General features: G+C 36.2%; 1 protein-coding gene across 1 annotated transcript in view; it reads left to right on the top strand.

Annotated features, from left to right (window-relative positions):
• Nucleotides 1-5788: 5788 nt before the first annotated feature.
• Nucleotides 5789-15558, top strand: part of kcnab2b (potassium voltage-gated channel subfamily A regulatory beta subunit 2b) — a 50209-nt gene continuing 40439 nt past the window's right edge. Inside the window, exons 1-2 of the mRNA XM_052539975.1 lie at nt 5789-5889; nt 10681-10763. The gene's annotated coding sequence lies outside the window, so the exon portion shown is untranslated. The remainder of the gene's footprint in view (nt 5890-10680; nt 10764-15558) is intronic.

The raw sequence follows: 15558 nt of genomic DNA on the forward strand, positions 1-15558 counted from the left end.
CGTTCCATCTAATTATTTTTTTCTTGCTGAGCAAACAATTCCTATTATGCAGAGATGACAGCCACTTGAGCAAAAACAGTGCACACACAAAACCTTTTTTTTCAGTGGTGTGTTACCAAGAATTTCTATTAAAAATCTTTTCTTTCTTTTTTTTTTTTTTAAATCTCACGCAGAACAGTTTAATTCTTTATAGTTATATCATATAAACTATAATTATGTATTATGTTTATAATATAATAAACTGAAGCATTTAACAAACTGAAGTAATTAAACTGATAGACTAGAATAAAGTAGGATTGAACTGAATAGAAAACAAATTGAAGCATTTTAACTTTCAAAATACGTGATCATGTGAATTCTTATTAATATAGTTATCTAAACCATGCCAGTATAACTGTGTATGAAACCACTCCCTATCCCCTTTATAGTGCACTAGTTGTCTGGCATTTTGTAGTGGTCCCAATTCGGAATGAACAATTTCATTCCCTTCATTAGTTTACTCCTCTTTCATATAGTGCACTCTGCACGTGTATTAGTGAATAAGTGAGCGATTTCAGACACAATTTGATTTTCATTCACTAAAAATACATACACACACAAAACAACTCAATATAATCTGGTATTCAGTTCTTTTCCACAGTCTTATTTATATAAACAACACGGCCATGCAATGGTTAAATCACTGACAGTAGCCCACAGAAGACATCAGGGAGCAACTGTGAGCAAATCCCATTGAAGCGGAGGCGCCATGCACTGCACAAGACTAAGATGGCAGCTGAATTCTGCTGTCCCTCCACCGGATCCCACAATGCACACGTAGCTACCGACACGCTTTGCCCTGCACGCTATGTGAGAGAAGCCTGAAGACGAATACCCAGCTCCACTGACCTGCATTAGAAAAGTTCAGCCATCCTCTTCAGCTGTGGCACATGGCAGTGACTGGAAGTCCTCATTGGTCAATTGGCTGAAACATCAATTTTCACCCTTTAAGAGGGACAAACAGCTGTTCAAAATTAAAACAAACTGAATCAGCATGAATTATCTTCCGAGTGAGCTCAAAAATAGAAGATAGTGAGCTGTAGTCATTTTTTTTTACATGTGTATTTTGAATTTCCCCTTTTACATCTCAAGATTAGTACAGTAGAAAAAGTAGCAAAGTCTGAGCATTTTCGTTTGTGAATTTAAAGAGCATTCCAGAGTCACAATTAAATGTGTAGGTTGCATATACAGTACAGGCTCCAAATTGCAAATATCATTTTCTGGATCATCCCACTGTCATCCATCTTTATGATGCAACCCGCTGGGCAGCCGGAAAGCAAAAGATAAATATTTGTGATGGTGAGTGACTCACTGAAGACAAATTTGACACAGTTGACTTGTCTTATAACATGTGGGATCGAACAGAGGCAAGAGAGGGATGTAGATAAGGACACATTTGTCCAGTTCTTCAATATGGAAAAGCCTGTTTCTCTGTGCACATTTGTTTCCAATTAACTGGCAGTCAATAAAAAGAGCTTCTTTTTGTGACAGGAGAAGATGGGATACAGCCTGAGCTGATCTCTCGATTTCTTGTATCTTGATAGTATTCAAGATATATATTTTATCAGTCCATGCATTGCTTGAGAATCTAACCTTTGACCTTAAAGGGATGGTTCACCCAAAAATAAAAATTCTGTAAGCATTCACTAACCTCTTCCAAACTTGTATTCATTTCTATCTTCTGTTGAACATAAAAGAATATGTTTTGCACAAGTGTTTAACCAAATGGAAAAAAAATAATGAAGTCAATGGCTGCAAGTAACTGTCTGATGAATTATCTTCTCATGTATTCAGTAAAAGAAAGAAACCTGTGAGTGAGTAAATGGTGGCCAAATTTTCATTTTTGAGTGAACTATATCTTAAAAAGATAAAATGTTTTTTACATAAAGAAATAATTTGTGCTTTTTTTTTTTTTTTAGAAAATGTATTTAAAATCAAATAATCAAATGGATTAAAATGAGAATTCTTTAAACCCACATTAATCAACACTGTATTTTAATATTAAGTTTTAATATTACAGTTTATATAATATTGTTCCAGCCACAAATAGATATTCTTAATGTGTCAAAAACTCTAAAAATGCTGTAATAAAAGCATGTTAATTGGTAAACTGTAAATTACCTTATGGTGAAAAACTGTAAATAGCTTACCATTATATTACAAATAATTTAAATTTAAGTATAAAATATAAAATACCATATCATTTATATGAAAACAGTAAAAGAACATCCCCAGGAGTCACTGCTCATTACATATGATTATATTTAATGTGAATGATTTTTGTTATCAGTAATGTACATGGTGTTCAGTGTTAGATTTTATTTTTATTAATATTAATTGCATTATTTTATGTATGCAGAAAAATATATTGTCACTGTTTTTTGTTTTTTAAACAATTAATGTCTGGCACCACATCTGCCGAAGAGTACAGAAAATTGTAATTGTTCAGCAGAAAGAGTGAGGACAAGATATAGTTTGCAAAGCTGATTTTGGCCAGATTATCCAAGGCTCTTTACAGTACTGTGATATGTGTGAATAATCTCATGTGGCCCCTTAGTGCTGGCTAATGAAGTGTTACAAACATGTAAACCAAGCCAAGTATTAACAGAAAAACCTCTGCTCTCCATTACCATTGCTATGTGAACTCACAGCACCATGACCAACAACCCAAATGCAAACAGTATAAAAGTCAGTGAAAGATTAGGAACAAAGAGAGTAAGGGGAATGGAACATTATACCATGATGTTTTGGGTGTAAATCTCCCGTGTGTAAGGGGATTTTGAGGTTTTCAGAGGAAGGGATGGTAAATAGATGAAGTCCATGGTAGCAGAGGTCAGGGTCTTCTTTATGTGACATTACATTGCAAAATCAGAATCGGCTACAAGATGAAGGCAAATATGACCTGTGTGGAAGCTACCATGCAAAACAAGGGGAAGGGATCCTAATTAATAAAAATACTATAACTATAATAGTAGCATTACTTCAGTTCAGGTAAATTCAGTGTCACAATGTCCTTCAGAAATCTTTCTTGGAAGCTACTGTGTGAAACAAGGGGAAGATATTGCTATCCGTCATTCTGCAGCAGCATATTTATACATCAATATAGTCTATAGTCCAGAAGACTGACCTGTAACTGTAAGACTGACTAAACTCTATTCTGTATATTCGACTCATATCCTGTAAGAAGTATCACAAATCTTCACGGTAAGGTTCATGTCCACATTGTGTCCCACTCGATGCATAATGAACTGGTAAATTTCCCTCTTCCTCTACCAACTAAATAGCCTAAATCTAATCATGGGCTTATCCAGCCCTCCTCAGATTCCTGCTCAATGGCTCCTCTTGTTTCCCCATTCGAGAGGATCGCTCTATGCAACATTTCATCACCATCGCCTCATAAAGACATCAGTCTCTCCCATGATGGCAGGAAGAAGGAGGGATACTGAGCAGTGAGTCATTGCTGTAATCCCAGTGTCTTTATTACTCGGTATGGCAACATTTCCTACAGCTGCGTGCTGCCGCGGGATCAGTTGTCTCCTCACGCGGGAGGAGGCTGCTTGCTGTGGGCTTGCTGATGGTGTTGATTTGACATTAGGTGCGAGTGATACAAGGCCTGTGAGGCTGGTCTGAGGACAGAGAGAAGAAACTCAGAAAGCTCTACAGGCATGTCATGCATATTGTAATAAATACATCCTGTTATGTGGAGCAACACAGTGCTGCTCTGAAAATTGTGAAATTTAAGGTATTTTAGAGGTTCTTTATATGATTCATGTATGGACGTAGGTACTTATTGAACTTACATTATCTTTTTTTAATTCCCTTTTTTTAGCAAGAGGAAATTGGTGTATTAATATGGTCATAATTACTTAATCACCCATACAAAACGTTAATGAAATAGTGAAAAATAGTAAAAGAGAAATCTGTTAACCCCAAACCACCACATTTTAGATTAGATAATATTTCCATGACATACATGATTCACAATACCATCCAAAGCTGTACAAAATATTTTACAATGTTTTTTTTAAAGAAGTCTTAGCATGTATTTGATCAAAAATACAGTAAAAACAGATATTACATGTACAAATTTTCTATTTGAGTACATTTTAAAAAGTAATTTAATCCTTTTATCTAGTATTAAACAGTTCTGCTGCTTGATATTTTTGTGAAAACTGTGAAACTTTTTTTTTTTACGATTCTTTAATGAATATAAAGTTCAAACGGACAGCATTTATTTAAAATAGAAAACTTTTGTAACATTATAAGTGCTTTCTTTTCACTTTTGATCAATTTAAGGCATCCTTGCTGAATTAAAATAATAATAATACTATATTTAGATATTAATTTGATACTAATAATTTGAGGATGACAAGATGTGTGATCATCTTTAAGCTATCAAACTGTTATTTTTAATTCTTTCAGATGTTCATTATAAATATGGAGAGCAAAATAATATACTCTGTTAAAAAAAATGTGAAAAACAAAACACTTTAAAATGTGATAGAGTAATTGTTTTAAATTAATTATGATGGAGATTTCTGATTAACCACATTTCTATGTCATGTCTAATATCTCTTTAAATGTCTTTGTGGAACCATTTATTTTGATGCTTGTGTTATTGTGAAATAGTTTGTTACAAAGACAAAGATTACTAATTCCAGAAAAAAACCTGCAAAGTTTTAAGGGATGATGCACAATACAGTGGATTGTTCATTTCTGCTGTGTAGGCAGAAATTGAGAACAAATCTGAATTGATCATAAAAAAAGATGTTTTTATTTGCAGGAGGGAAAAGAATAGCTCAGAGTAATTAGTTTACAAAAGGCTTTTTGTTCCTTCCCTCCCTGCGTCTGGAGCGGCTTTGCCCTGCTTTACGACAACAAAGAGGGCAAGAAAAGAAAGTTGGGTGTTTAGGAAGATAGTGTGCTGTGGAAGATTGAAGTTTGCAGAATTTCACAGATGGCACAGCGGGTGTATTTGCATCGTTAGTGTTTCTCAATCTAATCCCCATTCTTATGAGGTTACCTGGTTTACAAGCAAGTTTAATAAGCGTTTTCTCACTATGATCATATGCACATCATAAGCTTCTTTTGTGAGGAATAAAATAAATAAATAAAAACACTTAAGACGCCTGTGTAGGTAGAAATACCTGGTGAATCTCTGCTGCTGCTGGATTTGCACACACTCATAGAAAGAGGCTGCATTAAGCCACCCAAATCTTTCTTTAATCTGTTGTTTCAGTGAATGCTTTTAAGGCACCCAGCTGTTATATATAGTTGTATGTAACATAATGCATACTACTACATTAAAGTGGCTACTTATTATATGTTCACTGGATACAAATCAAATGTGTGAGTATATTATGAATGATGATACTTTGTGACCAGTACCCTCTCATATTCCAACCTGACCCTGACTTATTTGCACTCATGTATGCACTCTTTATTCATCAAATAAATACATTTATCTTTAACATTTAACTAATTATTTTGAGATCACACTTGTGAAGCCAGTTATCTGGCAAAAGCTAATACTACCATCTAGCGGCAGAGTTGGGAAATCATTTTTTTTTTTTTTGCCTGCGTCTGGAATTAATACAACAATTAAACGTTTAATCTGTAAAGAAGCACAAAACGTATGCAACGTATCTTCGCGTTAAAGAATTTACCAGTAATTGCATTATGAGCACTGTGGCATGCGCGGTTACGTCATATCATAACGTTTAGTGGATGACCTCACACACAGCGACTCTCACGAATGGCGTCATAAACACCGGTTTGCTTCCTACCACTACACCGATGCCCAATGACAGCTGCTCGCGTGCATCCTTGGCGCGTGGCTTTGCGATAGAGGTGAGATAAGGAGTTGTTCAATGTCTTTGTTGTTGTTTTATATTAGGAGTTCCCGACACCATCACACAGCGACAACCACTAGTAGCTATGCAAGGCAAATTTGGTGAAATGTTTTTAGCATTTTAAACATTTCACCAAATATATATATAGGTCCACCTGTGGTGCATTAATCTGTCAAGGACAGTTTGGGATATAAACCATTAAAGAGTCTATATATCAGCGCGCTCATCATTGACCCTGATGACCTAACCATCTACATGACTTTATCTGTATTTTCCTAGTTGAAGAAGTGTCTCCTTCAACTTTTGTACATGCATTGCTTTTTTTACCCATTGCCATTGACTATTGCAAGTAAGCCTAGCTCAAATGTGAACAATTTTACTGAACTTGAAGGTTTAGTTGTATGTGGAGGCAAACCTTCATTAACCTAATGCTAAGCTCACCTGGTTGTAACCTCAAGACAAGGTAACATTTCCTTAACCATGCACTGTCCTGTGTGATGCTAAGCATTGGAGCCGAACATTATCCTCTTTACCTTTTGACTCTTTGTATTGGTTTACAAGGTTGTCATTGCATTTCATTCCTTAAGGTGATCTCAGGAGACTGATGAATTTGCCATTGAAGTAGATGTAAAGTGAAAGTGAAAGTGACGTGACATTCAGCCAAGTATGGTGACCAATACTCAGAATTTGTACTCTGCATTTAACCCATCCGAAGTGCACACACACAGAGCAGTGAACACACACACTGTGAACACACACCCGGAGGAGTGGGCAGCCATTTATGCTGCGGCGCCCGGGGAGCAGTTGGGGGTTCGATGCCTTGCTCAAGGGCACCCAAGTCGTGGTTTTGAGGGTGGAGAGAGAACTGTACATGCATCTCCCCACCCGCAATTCCTGCCGGCCCGGGACTCGAACTCACAACCCTTCGATTGGGAGTCCGACTCTCTAACCATTAGGCCACGACTTCCCAGTTAATTAATAGTTTTCCCATGACGCCACACCCTTAGAAGAATGCCCAAATGGAGGGCAAAACAAGGCATTCCTCCACAGACTGTCAGTTATCTTTAGATGGTTTGCATTAGGTAAGAATGTAAGACCTTATTGATGATGCATCCTTTGTACAGGCAAGCAGATGAACCCAGAATATAAACACAATGCACAAAGTTTAATATTAAATGTTTTCCTATAGAAAGCCATTATAAAGAAAACATTTAAAGGGATAGTTCACCCAAAAATCTAAATTGTGTCATTAATGACTCACCCTCATGTCGTTCCAAACCAGTAAGACCTCCATTTATCTTCGGAACACAGTTTAAGAAATTTTAGATTTAGTCCGAGAGCTCTCAGTCCCTCCATTGAAACTGTGTGTACGGTATACTGTCCATGTCCAGAAAGGTAAGAAAAACATCATCAAAGTAGTCCATGTGACATCAGAGGGTCAGTTAGAATTTTTTGAAGCATCGAAAATACATTTTGGTCCAAAAATAGGAAAAACTATGACTTTATTTGAGTTTGTCATATCCGGTTCATGAACGAATCATTCGATGTAACTGGATCTCTTTGAACCAGTTTACCAAATCGAACTGAATCATTTTAAATGGTTTGCATCGCCAATACACATTGATCCACAAATGACTTAAGATGTTAACTTTTTTAATGTGGCTGACATTAAACAAACCAATGAGTTCAAACAAACCAATATCCCGGAGTAATTCATTTACTCAAACAGTACACTGACTGAACTGCTGTGAAGAGAGAACTGAAAATGAACACAGAGCTGAGCCAGATAATGACTCGTTCACGAGTCAAGAACCGTTTCTGTCAGACGCGTCTGATTTGAGAATCGAGGAGCTGATGATACTGCGCATGTGTAATTCAGCGTGAAACAGACCGACACACAGAGTGCCTGAACCGAACTGATTCTTTTGGTGAGTGATTCTGAACTGATTCTGTGCTAGTGTTATGGGTGCGTGTAAACCGAAGGCTTGAATCAAGGGCAATCATCGGCAATGACATAATTACGTAGAGTGCAAAAGAACTGGTGAACTGTTTTCTTCAACCGGTTTATTGAATCGAACCGTCCGAAAGAACTACTGGTGATCCGAAAACCTATGCAACCGGTTCTTGACCCGTGAACGAGTCAGTCTTTTGTTCGTTATCTGGCTCGGCTCGGTGTTCATCTTCAGTTTAAAATGATTCAGTTCGATTTGGTGAACTGGTTCAAAAAGATCTGGTTACATCGAATGATTCGTTAGCGTACTGGATATGACAAACTGTTGTGTTTTGAACTCTCACAACAGACATGGAAGAGAAGACAATGCTGAATAATGTCGTAGTTTTTCCTATTTTTGGACCAAAATTTATTTTCGATGCTTCAAAAATTCCAACGGACCCTCTGATGTCACATGGACTACTTTGATGATGTTTTTCTTACCTTTCTGGACATGGACAGTATACCGTACACACAGCATTAATGGAGGCACTGAGAGCTCTCAGACTAAATCTAGAATATCTTAAACTGTATTACGAAGAGGACTTACTGGTTTGGAACAACAGGAGGGTGAGTTATTATTGACATAATTTAGATTTTTGGGTGAACTATCCCTTTAACCATGTAGCGCATTGCGTTCATATTCTGTGCTCATTTTCTTCCCTGCTTGCATCATCAATAAGGTAGGCTATGTACTGAATTTGATCTTATCACCATTTTAAACACACTTTAAGTGTTTTCACATTAAATGTTTTAGCTGTGTTACCAAAACATTTGATTTTAGGTTTCAGATATTTATATAGTTTTAATATTGGTAATTTATCCATTCTTGGCTATAGTATGAAAATAATTTCATGCTTATCTGTATTGACTAGAATATTATGCATGAATATAAAGAAATTGTAGAGCATTTAAGAGTGAAAATCCATATTCATTCAGTTTTAACACACAAATATGAGACATGATTGCATTTAATTGGGGGAAAAGTCGATGTGATTGTCCTAATTTTGTGCAAAATTGATTGCAAAGAGTCAGTCAATATGAGGTATTTTTTTTAATTTATTTTTTTTACAACAGCAAGTTATCAAATTTCTGTTTTCACAGCAGGTGACATCAGTATTTGACCTCTAAATGAAATTTAATATCCATTGTCTTGAAAACGTATAGGCAGTCACTGCTCTTTTTGCTCAGTGCTATCGACCTTGGTAAAAAAGACAGTTGTTAAAAGATGGTCCAGAGAATGAATCTGTCCATTCAGCATCTTGTATACCTTATATACAGTGCCAAAGCTGAAACAGCAGTAAACACTGTTAAAAACAATGAATAAAACATTTTGGCAAATGCACTGTGCAAGGTAACATAGTACTGTATATCTAAATTGAAAATGCTGCTTTGTTGGATTTTAGATCTCTAATGATCTGCTGTAGGATTTCACAAGACATATAAGAAAACAATTATATTTACATTTGTATTCACCATTATAGCTTCAAATTTTCAGTGTGTGTGTGTGTGTGTATATACACACACACACATACACACACACACACACACACACACACACACACACACGCAAGTTGTGTGACATAAGACTTCAGTTGCTCCAAGCAAGTCTATCACCACAATCTGTAAGACCCGAAGTGACAGAGAGGATAAAAATGTTCCTGTCTCTGTACTTCAAGAACAGGGCCAGTACCTGAGCTTTGCGTCACCTATTTTAGCAGCTATCATCTCTATTTCTAGTGATGCTCTTTGAGCCTTGGGTTTTGAGTTTCAGTAAAGTGTTGAATGTTTAGTTGGATGGAACAAATGCTGGGATGCATCGTCACCTTATACAGCTCAGAGAGAAACCGGAGCTTATCTAAAGAAAGTGTTCCTTCACCTCTGTATCACTGGCAGCAAAGTGATAGTTTAGCCTGGTGGAACCTGAAAGATGATGAGGTGTTCACTGTTCCATGTTAGAACACTTAAAAACTCTTTGAAGTGTATTTGAAATGCTTTGTTCTTTATTTTCTCATTCAACTGATGTACAGTACTCCTTTATTCAAAGGACAAGTAACCTGATGTTAGGTGGCTTGCTAAAGGTGACAACTCTTGAATGTTAGTTGTAAAAGCTCTGGAAGGTTGTAGGATTGACCCAGGCCAGAGTCTCCTCCTCCCTGCTATTAAAAATAAAGTTTGAATTTATCTAGTTTGAAGTGGAGAGTTACTATATAGAAAACTAAACTAAACTAAACTAAACAGATAGTTAAAGCTAAAATAAAATAAAAATCTTTTTATTTTAAATAAAAATAAGAAAATAATTAGCAACAGACTGTTATCGGTTGCTAATTCTTCTCTAACTAATTAAATTGGTCCTTGTTCTAATACACATTTATCTTCAAAGAGTGCAAGCATTACAAAGCATTTTGTCAACAGTCAAGCAAGATGAAACAGCAGCTGTATATTTATTTAATTCTTAAGTAATTTTTTGTAATCCACAGTTATGCATGTTTTGTTTGTCAAAGTGTCTCCATTAAAGACCTAAATTAAAACGGCTGCTCAGAATGGCTTTGGTTTAGTTTACTCAGCACTTAAATATGCACATGTGCAGCTTTTATTATGTTTTTTTTCACCCTCAGATACTTTTCCTTACATTCTCTCACACACACACACATTCAGAGTTGATGATCTGCATATAGCCGGGTAGCAGATTCGCTGAGCTTGGAGGGGAATACATTACTGCAAGCCAAAGCACTGGCAACATCCTGAGCTCACTCCTCCCTTTCTCTCTCTTCCTTTCTCTGTCTTAACATCTTTCAGACAGGATTCTGCTCTGCCCATCTGTGTTTCAACAGTGAAAGCCAAGCTGGAGTTATCAGGCAGAAACACAGCACAAGACACCGGTGAGTGTGCAACTGCAGTATGTCTTTTTAAAATCGTATCTGTAGTCTTGGTTTATGTATTTGTTTTACATTCCAGAATCCTTTGTGTTCTTTGATGCTCAACTAGAGTTGTTAAACCATTCGTATTCTGTGGAAAAAGTTTAAATGTCATGTCTGGTCATTTTAGAAGAGATGTATTGCATCTTTATTTGTTCACTGATGCACTTATGATTTCATACTCTGTAGGTGATCACTGTCTACTTCCGCAGAGTTTTGGCTTCAGTTCAAACTCTGCACTGTGATTGGCTTGCTGCAGTCTTAGTGTTGTTAGGTGCTTCATATATTCAGTTTTACTTTATTTTCACTACAGTAGAGGTGTCACCCCCCCCCCCCCCCCAAAAAAAAAAACAAACAAAAACAAAACAAAACTGTCATCTTTTACTTTCATGTCTTTGTAATTCTGTATGACATAGTGTCTTCTGTGGAAGATACAATTTTAATATTTAAAAAATAAATTCAGTGCTGTTGTTGTGTTTGCCATTCAATAGGAGTCAATGGGGTCTTCAAAATATAACATCTTTTGAATTCTTCAGAAGTGATACAGGTGTGGATTGACATTAAGGTGAATAAATGATGACAGAATGATGTTGACTTTGGAAGAACCATCTCTTTAAAAGTGTTATTGAATGCATTATCTAGTTGAAATGGATCAAAGTTCTTAGTTCTGCATCATACCATTCCAGAGCGGCACTGGGAAGTTTTTTCACAATTTTACAATGTATTTGATTTACAGATCCTCATGAATCCTAATAATGCATTCTATATCATCTGTATTTTATATTCAGAAAAGTGTCCTGGTATTGTAAAAATACATGCCTAATATAATCTTACGTGTGAATGTTTTGACTTACAGCTCAACCCTTAAAATTTGTTGTCATCATTAAAATCTTAAAATGGGATTTAGACTTTTGCACTTATGTCCAATCTACACATGCAAGCACTACAAAACTTAATAACTCCCATTATAATCGATAATCAGTAATATAACTGCAGAATCAAGCCTATGATGTAAAGACTGTTATTTCAGATTATGCTTCTTTTTTTTCTTTTTTTTTTTTTGGTCAAATGCAACTTTTTTCAAGTTTAACTTTTTAAAATCTAAGCTTTAATAACATTTAACTACCCCCCCTTCCCCATTCCTTCCCATAACGGTGGAAATGCCAGAATCACAGTGATACCTTTTTAATACTGTATGTCCCCTTATTGCCAAGTCAGTAATTGACTTAACATCTAGCGTTTTTGTATGAATGTCCCTTCTATTGAAACTGGTTTCAAACAGTTTTTCAAGGCACATCTTTACATTTCCAACCATACTTTCAGATTTTATGTTTTCTAGCATCATGGGATATCATGGGCTTAAAACAGACTATACAAAACAAACCAAATTAAAAGACAAAATTTTAAGGTTATGAATGGGACTAAAGTAAACAAACTGGAAATCTTTGTCAAAATTTTCTCAGGTTTTGTGCCTCGTATTGGCAGACTGTAACAGAGCACTTATGATTGATTTTGTAGCTAACTGATGGAGAGAGAGGGGCAGAAAGTAAAAAAAAAAACATTTTGAGGACATTAATGAGGACAGACACAAGGCAGCCAGCATTTTCTGTGTTCTTCAGCTGCTCTTAAAAGCCCTTGGGGAAGTGGGATGTCTACAATAGACATTGACCACCACTTAGCTCATCTGTAGCACACAGCAGATTTAGGAGCCACCCCACAAAGCACTGTAGAGGAGTGCTGAGAGAGAGAGAGAGCGAGAGCATGCTGACAATGCAGTACACTGCCCAGAATCCTGATGAGGCAACAGTGAGGCTTCACTGCATTATGATCTCAAAGCCTGACCCACCTCTCCCTCTCTAAACCTGACTCACTCCATATGTCTTAAGGGTGGATCATTCTGTTCCCCTGCCCACTTTGTTTCAGCTAGGATGTTACATAACATTACGCGTGCTTTAAACACTAATACAGGTGATAAGTGCAGTAATGACCTGTTGCCATTTTTAAATAATACAGCTTACATGCATGGGCAAATGAATGGAAGTTATTTATGAGTTGGGAAGTTCTAATTATGATGTCAGGTGCATTCTTGTCACTTCAGAGCAATATCTCGATTCCACTTGTCTACACCAAATTTTTTTAATTTGGTTTAAAAGATTTTTTAACTCTACGTCTATAACATTATTACTACAAAATGCACATCAGTAAATATGATCTTTCCAACATGACATGAAAAATAGTCGACTGGCTAATTATGGCACATTTACAGTCATGTTCATTAATGTGCAATGCCCCTGTAAACAAATAAACTGATCTAAACTTGAATGCACCATATGAGCTGATATAAACTGAAATCTAGAAAACTAGTTCTTCATTTTGCATTCTAATATTTCTTTGTCTATTAAATAATTATATTGAATAATTTCTCAATTTTAGCTTATTTACAAAAACCTAAAAGAGTAAAAAAAAAAAAAAAAAAAAAAGTATTTTAAATCCAACTTTTTTGGCCCCCACAGGATATGGACATTGTATTGGTGTTCCGCGTTGCAACCCGATCTCACGTCAACAGTACAGACCAAAAATTTGGACACCTTCTCATTCAAAGAGTTTTCTTTATTTTCATGACTATGACAATTGTAGAGTCACACTGAAGGCATCAAGGGCTATTTGACCAAGAAGGAGAGTGATGGGGTGCTGCGCCAGATGACCTGGCCTCCACAGTCACCGGACCTGAACCCAATCCAGATGGTTTAGGGGTGAGCTGGACCGCAGACAGAAGACAAAAGGCCAACAAGTGCTAAGCATCTCTCGGGGAACTCCTTCAAGACTGTTGGAAGACCATTTCAGGTGACTACCTCTTGAAGCTCATCAAGAGAATGCCAAGAGTGTGCAAAGCAGTAATCAAAGCAAAAAGTGGCTACTTTGAAGAACCTACAATATGACATATTTTCATTTTTTTCACGCTTCTTTGTTATGTATATAATTCCATATATAATTCCACGTGTTAATTCATAGTTCTGATACCTTCAGTGTGAATCTACAATTTTCATAGTCATGAAAATAAAGAAAACTCTTTGAATGAGAAGGTGTCCAAACTTTTGGTCTGTACTGTATTTTACAAGGTGGCTTGTTCGTATGAATTCGTACGACTACGCTCATACAAATTCAAAAGATTTTTGCCAAATCTTACGTATTTTACGAGTTGCACAATTCGTATGAATTTGTACGAATGACCTACACCTAACCACGCCCCTAAACCTAACCGTCACTGGGGTTTAGGCAAATCGTATAAAATCGTACGAGTGAGATCATACAAATTTGTACGAATTATCCACCTCGTAAAATATGTACGATTTGGTCGTGAGATAGCGTTAGTGTTCTCGAATCATGATCAAATGTCTCGAGATCCACTGAAATTGGTTTTGTTTTTGAAAGAAACTGCTGAGGCATGGAATGACCTGTCCCTCTGTGTGTGTGTGTGTGTGTGTGTGTGTGTGTGTGTGTGTGTGTTGCCGTGGTGCTCATGTCTTACTGTGTATTGATATTATCCCCTCCCTCCACACTTTGCCGCCCATAACAGCATGAGACAGCAAAAAAATGTGAACTTGATATTGTAAATCTTACTTCAACCAAGCTGTTATTGAATAGTTTGTCATTCGCTGTAGGACGTTGATCTGAAGAACATATTCAGGACAGAACCGGCAGCTATTATGTCACAATAATCCTGTCTAGTCAAAATTTTAACTTCTGCTTATCAAGGATGCATTAATAAAAATACAGTAAAAACTGTAATATTATGATATGTTGTTATAATTGAAAACAACTGTTTTTAAAAAGTAATTAATCCTGTCTTCAGTGTCACATGATTCTTTAGAAATCACTCTGATTTGGTGTTCAGAAAAATTTATTACTAATTGTAAGGTGTAAATACTGTTATGTTATATAATGTTATATTAATTTTAGCACGTCTAATTCAAAATAACTTTAGTAATGGAAGAAACACGAACATTGGCATTGATTGCCATTGACCCTTTAGTTTTTGTTGAACATACTGTGCATAATGTTTTTGTTGCTGTATCTACAGTAGCTAAAGCCCAAACAGTAAGCCTGGCTGTCAACATACACTTTTATGTGTTATGTATAGTCTTCTTCATATTCAATGTGTGTGGTGTGTTTAGGTCTTGCTGGGTGATTTCTAGCTCATGACACCTGGAGTCTCAATGGACACCTTTAGCAAACATATCAAGGGCCAGATTGTGGCTGTTGTCTCTTTGTCACATTGACATCCAAAACCAAAGTGTTAGCCATCGGACTAAAGGGTATCCTGATAAGAAGCGTTTTCCAATACAAGAGTCATGTGACGTGATGCGACAAAGACTGATAAAACGTACCTGATTGTTGGTGTAGATTTCAGGAGGCTGTTTTAGGATCTTTAGGGTCTGATAATGGATTTAGTTGATTTCTGTTTGGTGGATTTATATTAAAATATCACAGCTGTCTATTAGAAAAATTGTAATCATGCATTAATATAAAACTGCACTCCTTGTTATTGTAATTGTATCTTTGTAAATAATAACTTTAATGCTGTTCTTTGCATTGTTTCCATCTCTTTTCCTTCTGAGTATTATTCTTTATAACATAGAGAGGTCTAAAAGTAGGTTATAAATCCTATTTAAACCTGAAAATAAGGCAAAAGTTATAGGATTATTAAACTTTGAGCTCCAAGTTTGTTAATCGATGGTACATGTTTTTGTTGAAGCCC

The sequence above is a fragment of the Carassius gibelio genome, chromosome A23 (assembly GCF_023724105.1).
Source record: "Carassius gibelio isolate Cgi1373 ecotype wild population from Czech Republic chromosome A23, carGib1.2-hapl.c, whole genome shotgun sequence".
Lineage (NCBI taxonomy): Eukaryota > Metazoa > Chordata > Actinopteri > Cypriniformes > Cyprinidae > Carassius > Carassius gibelio.